This window comes from Bos javanicus, chromosome 13, assembly GCF_032452875.1.
Source record: "Bos javanicus breed banteng chromosome 13, ARS-OSU_banteng_1.0, whole genome shotgun sequence".
In the NCBI taxonomy this organism is placed as follows: domain Eukaryota; kingdom Metazoa; phylum Chordata; class Mammalia; order Artiodactyla; family Bovidae; genus Bos; species Bos javanicus.
In genome coordinates, this window is record NC_083880.1 from 53,013,715 (window position 1) to 53,022,234 (window position 8,520).

The 8,520-nt window shown below is 50.9% G+C and overlaps 1 non-coding gene across 1 annotated transcript; it reads right to left on the reverse strand.

Annotated features, from left to right (window-relative positions):
* Positions 1-7,769: 7,769 nt before the first annotated feature.
* LOC133259992 (small nucleolar RNA SNORA70) lies at positions 7,770-7,904 on the reverse strand. Its single transcript, XR_009740651.1, has one exon. It is a non-coding gene; the product is annotated as a small nucleolar RNA SNORA70 (small nucleolar RNA).
* Between the last annotated feature and the right edge of the window lie 616 nt (positions 7,905-8,520).

Genomic DNA, 8,520 nt, shown 5'->3' on the forward strand with positions numbered 1-8,520 from the left:
GTTCTGGGGTGAGAAGCCTGTGGAGCAGCTGAAGGGGCTTCTGGGTATGGGGCAAGAGGAACAGCTCTCCTCCTGGCAAGGGGAGAGGACACGCCTCTTCGAAAGCCCAAGAGGGAGGCTGCGTGAGCACTGATGGAGAGCGGAAGAAAGGCTACACAGACAGACACTGGAGGTGGGGTCGGGAGTCATGGCCACCAAGCCCACGGTCACCTGATGGCTGTGGTCCACCCGCTCAGCCAGGTCCATCCTTTCCCATCAGACATGTTCACACTGAGGGTGGGCACCTAAAAGGAAGTCTCTGCGGGGAGGGAGATGACGCTTGGCATTGTCACCATATATGACAGCACGGGGCCTGGCTCACAGGGCACACGCTGCACTGTGAGGAGATAACAGCCAGTTTAGGACACCCTGTTCTTATGGCAGTGGTCACAACTGGGTCTCAGGGGGCTCTGACACCCTGGACATCTGGCGGGCACATCTGGGAAGATGATCCTGGAGGCAGGAGGTGGTGGGTGCTGACTTCACAGGAGTGACAGATGCCAGCTGAAGACCCTGCTGTATCCTAGGCAGAGGTTTGGCACGACAATTTTTCCCAGGGAATCATCGTCTGGGAGGAAGATCACTGACAGAAAGGTAGGCTTGTAGAGCTGGGGTGGGCTGGCCGCTCAATTACCGGGGAGTAAGAGATGGTCACCTTCTGGCCCTCCCCCGTCAGAACCCCTGGTTATGAAGGGCAGTAGAGGGAAACGATTCCCTCTGTAAGTCCTGGTGTGACTCTGGGTTTCCAACCGCTTAAAGAAGACAAACTCCAAACAGGGATCTTCTTTCTTGAGTTCTCCTGGCCAAGCTCTGGTCTTCCCCTTCTCGGTGGTTCTTGGCCTCTGATCATCTCCAAGGCCCAAGGGCCAGCCAGGAGCAGCCCACCAGGGAGTCCAGCAGTTCCTGCACCTGGTGGGGAGGCGGCACAGAGGCCTGCTTCTGTCCTCATGCTCCCTGATCCAGGAGAGGTCCCCAGATTCTCCACGGAGGGGTAGGCCTTCTCTGGGGAAGTGAGGTGTTATAAGCAGAACTAAGAGATGGGTAAAAGAAAAAAGACAGGGAAAATAAAGGACAAAAACAATATAGTTCCCTAACCCCTTATAAAAATTAAAAATGAAATTTATACATATGCTTTGTCCATATTGAGTTTCTTTAAAGAAAGTGGTGCCTGTCCACAGCATAACTTCCTGCTCTTCTGAAGTCTTAATCATTTAAATTAAAAAAAAAAAAAAACAAAGGCAGGGGGACAAAAAATAAAAAATAAAGCAAAAGTAAGAGGAGGGGGAAAACCCAAACGAAAGCTTCACATTGCTGGAGACCCGGCTGTCAGGAGATCACCAACCGGCCAAGCCGCCACCTGTGCCCTCTGCTGAATTCTGTGCGAGACACGATGAGACTGTGGGTCCCGAGGGTCAACCTGAAAGACAGAAGGCAGGGAGTGGACGTGGGTCAGTGGGTGTGGGTGCCTCCAAGCTCCAGATGCCTCCCTAGGTGCCAGCACCCAACCCAGATGAATTCAGGAGCTGTGCAGGGGCGGGGTGGGGGAGTTGGTTTCACTCTCAGGGGTGAATCCAGCCTCACTACAGCCACCAGGTGCCGGACACGCTATCCCCACCTTTCCAGATCAACTGTGATGCAGGCTAAGCACCACACGTCAGATCACCTCACTGCCTGAGGGGCAGGCTCCAGGCTCCGGCTGGAAATCCACATGTGAGGCCCTGGCTACAAATTTGAGTCCCTCTCTCCTGGCTTCCCCACCCTGTTCAGAGAAGATGAACAGGATCCTAGTCATCTGTCCCCGAGCCGTGGCAGCCAGGATGCCCTCATCCCCTCTACCCCCCCTTCCCTAGTGACTAATCAGGCTGCCCTGAGCATTCACAGCAACCCTCTCATCCCATTTCAGAGACAAGAAAAGTGAGGCTCAGGGCTCTGAGAACCTGCACTAGGCTACCCGCCCAGGTCATAAGGAAGGCCAGAGTCCCACAGGCAGTGGCACTGTTCATCTCACAGCCACCCGCTGGGCCCTGTGCTCAGGACACTGCCGTGCTTAGGAAGGAGGCTGGAGCCAGAACTGCGGCCAGTCCACAGGCTCTGCCACTTGACTGTGAGCAAATCTGAGTCCTCTGGCTCTTTGGTCTGGTCACTGTACCACATCACAGGTATTATGAAACCCAAATAAACTAATATGTGGAAAGCTTACAACAGTGCTTAGCTGTACTGTTACTAGCTATCTGGGAATGGCAAGACCAGTGGCCTATGCTTCAGGAACCTGTTCTAGTGGAGGCCATGAATACAACAACCTGCAGAGATTATCTCTGGGCGGTCCCCACCCTGCCCAGCCCTACTTTCCCAGTCTGAGCCTGAACAGAGCTAAGCATAGTCTAAGCCTGGCAGGCGGGCCACCCAGGGTGGTAGTGTTCCGTGGCAACCCATGGTCTCATCAGTTTCTAAATGCCCATCTGAATGACCGAATCAGACCAGCCTTACCCAGAGTGCTTGACTCCCCCACTGGCTTCACGGCTCCGTGAGCTGCTGCAGTCCGACAACACGGCGTGGGTCCCAGCCCCACCTCCGACCCCCATTACCTGACACGTGTACACTCAGAGCACACTGTAATCCTCAGGTCCCGGGGAGGTGCCTGGCTATCCTCACTGGAGGCGGCAGGATATGGTGACATTGGACAATTTACTTCTCCAGGGCAGCCTTGCTTTCCTCTTCTGTGAAATGGGGGCTCTTTTTTGAGGTTTGAATGGAATACGACTGTGTGAAGTACCTGGCCTACGGCAGGACCCAACTCCTTGCCGAGCCCATCCTCTCCCAGCCATTTGTCCCCAACCAGAAATTACGAATGTGTCAGGCTTACGAGGCCATGGCCCTCGGCCACTGAACCATCCTAACTGCCTCCAGCCCCGCGAATGACGGCAAGGACATGCACACCCCTGGAAGAGTATGACAAAGCCTTCTAGAAAGCAATTTGGCAACGTTTTCAGAGCTTCAAATGTATTTAGACCCTATGATTCCACTTCTGGAAATCTAGTTTAACTGAATATACTAAATATGGAAAAGACTTTATGAATAAAGATGTCCACAGAAGCAGTATTTAAATTGAAGCAATAACCGCAAATCCAAAAATGAGAGATTGAAGCAAATGATCCATCTACTCAATGATACATTACAGAGGAAATGAGAAAACTGTGTGGCATTCTAAACAAAGTGTGGCAGAAGCATTTCCATGGGTTAACTGGGAAAAAAAAAGGCTATGAAGTTCTGTGACATACAGTATGATCATAGCTATGTAAAAACCAAAAACCTCCAAGTATAAGAAATCTGGCAAGAAAACACATCAGAATACATCAAAATGTACTTGTCACGGGTGGATTTTCCTCTTCCTCTTCTCTCCCTCTGTATTTTTAATACTGAGTACACATCACGTTGTCACACTGTACTTTTTAATGGGAAAAACCATGTCCTTTGATGAATAAGAAAGGTCCCTGGGAGAGGTCCCTAGAGTAGTGAGGGATCCCAGAGCCCAGACCCAGGCTCTTCTCTGGGCTCCTCCACACACAGTGGATGGTGGAGAATCTCCACACCTTCAGATGAGAGACTAGACTGTGGGACCCTTCCTCCACGGCACAGGGGAGGCGTGACCTGGGGTCCCTGCGTGAAGTCGTGTGAGATTGGATGATAAAGGCACTGGAGAAGTTATCTGATCTCGGAAGGAGAAGCTGGGACCTCTTCGCCCCAGCCTTCTTTTGTGCTGCTTCTGTTGCCCTGCCTATTAATCCCCCTCAACAAACCTCCACTGGTGGGTCTTGTATGCCAGTTTTTGACTTGGAAAAATACAATCATCACAAGCACATCCTGGGATGGTCCTGCAGCCATCCCCAATTCCAGCTTCATTCAGTAGGCAGAGTGCCTTCTCCCTGCTGCTACCCGTAGATGAAGCAGAGCAACCAGAAGATGGGGGAGGGAAGGCTTGGGGGGAACTTCACCATATAAGACATTAAGTCCTTGTGAGACACAAGGCCTGGGAAGTGGTACGGTCACGCTGACATAATTTTGGAATCAGTGATGTCCTTTTCAACACTGCTTTCCTCCCTCCCCTGGCTGGACCCAAGCTGAGGACAACCTCAAACGGATGACCGTCAGTCACAACAGGAAGGTGGCCCATGGCAGCTGAAAAGCAGTGCCGGCAGGGAAATTCAGAAGCCAGAAGTCTTTTACATAAGAAACTAGTAGAACAGAGTGTGCCTGAAGAAGGTCAAACCATGTGCCCAGCACTTCGTGAGAGTGCCGGAGACACCAGCCTAATGACTGCTGTAGCCACTGGGTCCCTTGCCAGGACACGGCTGACATTTCCACAGGCTCCTCCATACTCCCTCCAGCTTTGGCACTGGCCCTCCTGGTAGGACATCTCAGGACAATCCACAGGTCTGCCTGCGTCTGCCCAGTGGGCAGGGACAAGAAAAATACGACCCTTTCTTCCATAGAGAGGATGCTGGCTTTGCACTCTTCTCCATCTCCCATAAGAGAAGGTGCGCCTTCCCCAGGGAGCCCATGGCTGCAACCTCCCTGGAAGACAGCAGGGGTGGGGGTGGGGGTGGGGGTGGGGGTGGGGGTGGGGTTCCCTACAGCCTGGAGTAGGAAGGGCTCAGACCACATGGTTTGAGGTAAAGCAGCAGCAGGCCCTCCCAGAACAATGAATGGTCTGGGCCCAGCCCAGTGGGCCCTCGGGATTCCTCCTAGCAGGTGCCACCCCTCCGTTCCCTGACTGCCTGGACTGCAGCCTGACTGCCTGATTCTTGGCATCAGTCATGGCTTGCCTTGTCCGTTTCGATTGGAACACTGACTGACCATAGTAGAGCCCTCCAAGTAGGCGAAGCCATCCCTCTGAGCACAGTGAAAACTGGTGACGTGGTCGGCCTGCAGGTCAGGTGCCATCGGCAGTGCACTCCCGTCTCCCACCTGCCGGATGAGCTCACCCGTGAGGAGTTAACAAGGCAACAGACCCAGAGATGGAGCCACTTGCCCCACAACAGAGCAGCAGGACCAGCCCTCAGCCCCTCTTCTCCAGCCTCACAGCCCAGAGCCTTTCTGCTACGAGCCTCCATTTAGTGCTTCCCAAGCCAGCTCCGTCAGTGGCTCTAACAGTCTGTATTTGAGATGTCTTCTGGGGGGAAGGTGCCCAGGAAGGTGATGCCAAATTCTTCCCCTTTTTACGTTAGCTCTAGAACTAAGTTCCCTCAGCACATCCGACTTCCTTATTTCTCTATGATTGTAACAGCAATCACTTGGTCAGCACTGATTATGTACCAGGCATGTTCTACGACATATAAATGTAGGCCACGTTCATAGGTAACAACTTAGTAAGGCTGTCAATCCTCTTACATGCTGCTTCCTACTCACTGGACACACATGTTTTACATCTATTGCCTCCTCTCACTCAACCACCATACTACGTAGGAGCTGTCGTGGCCCCAGTTTCAGAGACAAGGAAATGAAAGTCCAGAGAAAAGATCTGCATGGCTAATAAGTGGCGGAGAAAAGGGCTGAGCCTAGCTCTGACTCACTCCAAAGCTCCTGCTTTTTATTACATGTAACATCCCTCCCTAGAGAGACAAGAAGAGCTTAAGTAGAGTTTAAAAGCCATTTAATCCCTTCGCCTATAAACAGACTCACTCAGAAAAGAATTGTGGAAGGCTTGGCTGAAGTACCTCTTCTGCATGGGTCTGGGGTCCAGAGCACAAAGGGGCTGTGGTGCCAACCAGGCAGTGAACAGCCTTCTGGCAGCTTTCTCTGCCAGCCAAGCAGTTGTCTGGTCTGTCCGAGGAAGCTGAGGAACCAAACTGCTCCCGTTAAGGCCATCAGCGGGCTGGAGAACAAAAGCTGGGGAAAGCAGAGGTAGGAGCAGGCAGCCATGGGGCTGGGGACAGAACAGGCTCACACAGCCAACTCCCTCCCCTAGTCCTCGGCTCACAGACTGGGAACAGCCGGGTGAATAGACGATTACCCTTTATCCTAAAGGTATGGCTTTCCTATGTTGGTCAAAATGTCACTTCTTTGATGAAATGATAATGAAAAGTAAATGGGAGTGGTTTAAAAAGTTGTCTTCCATCTCCTATCTCCAGTTCTCAGCTTTTAAACTCTACTGTCCTTCAAAACATGTAAGTCTGGCAATCACAGGATTGAAAACTATCTGGGAGCCACAGCTACACTTTAACTTGGCACTTTCACCTCAGCCACTTACATTACCCAAACCTCTTTTTCCCTCCTAACAAACAGGGAATCTATTTGCCCTCTGGGGTCAGCTGTGAGGGGTGAGGATTCCCAGCAGTGGGGCATGGAGGGGGAGCTCTCTACCTTATTAGTTATCTTTCTCTCTCTAACTCATCTGGAGTCAAAGCTTAATTTGGGAACTTTCTATGTTTCCAAGTTGTTTAATGGACTTCCCTGGTAGCTCAGACGGTAAAGTGTCTGCCTACAATGCGGAAGACCCGGGTTCAATCCCTGGGTCGGGAAGATCCTCTGAAGGAAATGGCAACCCACTCCAGTACTCGTGCCTGGAAAATCCCATGGACGGAGGAGCATGGTAGGCTACAGTCCATGGGGTCGCAAAGAGTCGGACACGACTGAGCAACGTCACTCACTCACTGTATTTTCATAACGGAAATTTAAGAATAAGGCCAGGCAGGGTGGTGGTGGAGGGGGGAGGGTAGCTTTTCATGGCCACGCCTTTGCCCCAAGGACAGGCAGATGGTGGCAAAGGTATCCTCAGCACCTTTCAACCTGCTCAGGCCTAAAGGTGGATTTTTGAAGTCCAGGGACCTAGAAATCTGAAACACAAGAGTCCTTGCTCTGTGCTGCTAAGCTGAGTGGGGAACAACTGAGCCACAGTCCTCACAATACTCTACTCTACAGACACATCTATCCATGAAAAAGGCTCTCCTACAGATGAGGGATTTTAGTCTCAAGAGGTTACATATCAAGTTGTAAAAGGTTAAATGGTTGGTAAAGGGTGGTTGTTGTTCAGTTGCTCAGTTGTGTCCAACTCTTTGTGACCCCATGGACAGCAGCACGCCAGGCTTCCCTGTCCTCTACCATTCCCAGAATTTGATCAAACTCACGTCCATTGAGTCGGTGAGGCCACCCAACCATCTCATCCTCTGTCATCCCCTTCTCCTCCTGCCTTTAATCTTCCCCAGCATCAGGGTCTTTTCCAATGAGTTAGCTCTTCCATCAGGTAGCCAAAGTGTTGGAGCTTCAGCTTCAGCATCAGTCCTTGCAGTGAATATTCAGAGCTGATTTCCTTTAGGGTTGACTGGTTTGATCTTCTTGCTGTCTAAGGGACTCTCAAGAGTGTTCTCCAGCACCTCAGTTCAAAGGCATCAATTCTTTGGGATTCTTTACGATTAGGGATGTATTTGACCCCACAGCCGTCTGGGATGAGTCGCTTTTCTGCCACCATGTTCTCAAATTCATCCGTGTTGAACTTGGTAAATCCCCACTTCTTAGAGATGTGGATCTTCTGGCAGCCAGGGAACTTGAACTTGGCCCAGCGGAGGGCTTCAATCACATGTTCCTTGTTCTGCAGCTTGGTGCGGATGGACATTATGACCTGGCCAATGTGGACCCTGGCCACTGTGCTCTGGGGCTTTCCAAAGGCACCGCGCATACCTGTCTGGAGTCTAGATTGGGAAACAGCAGGCCAGTCATGAATGCCCACTAGGAAGAGTTGTCTCCAAGGTCCCTTAGGGCAACCTGTACAGGCAGCAGGTTGCATACACTACCAAGGAGGCTGCTATTTGCAGCCACTGCACACTGGGCCCCTATGGGGAAAAGAGCACAGTTGGCTTAACTGGCTGCAAATGAATGTTGAATTTTAAGCCAGCTTTTTCACTCTCCTCTTTCACTTTCATCAAGAGGCTCTTTAGTTTCTCTTCGCTTTCTGCCAGAAGGGTGGTGTCATCTGCATATCTGAGGTTATTGATATTTCTCCCGGCAATCTTGATTCCAGCTTGTGCTTCATCCAGCCCAGCATTTTGCACGATGTACTCTGCATATGTTAATAAGCAGGGTGACAGTATACAGCCTTGACATACTCCTTTCCAATTTTTGAACCAGTGTGTTGTTCCATGTCCAGTCCTAATTGTTTTTTCTTGACCTGCATACAGGCTTCGCAGGAGGCAGGTAAGGTGGTCTGGTATTTCCATCTTTTTAAGAATTTTTCACAGTTGGTTGTGATCTACATAGTCTAAGGCTTTAATGTAGTCAATGAAGCAGAAGTAGATGTTTTTCTGGAATTCTCTAGCTTTTTCTATGATCCAATAGATGTTGGCATTTGATCTCTGGTTCCTCTGCCTTTTCTAAATCCATCTGCAAGTTCTCGGTTCACGTACTATTGGAGCCTAGCTTGAAGGACTGTGAGCACTTTGCTAGCGTGTGAAGTGAGTGCAACTGTGCAGTAGTTTGAGCATTCTTTGG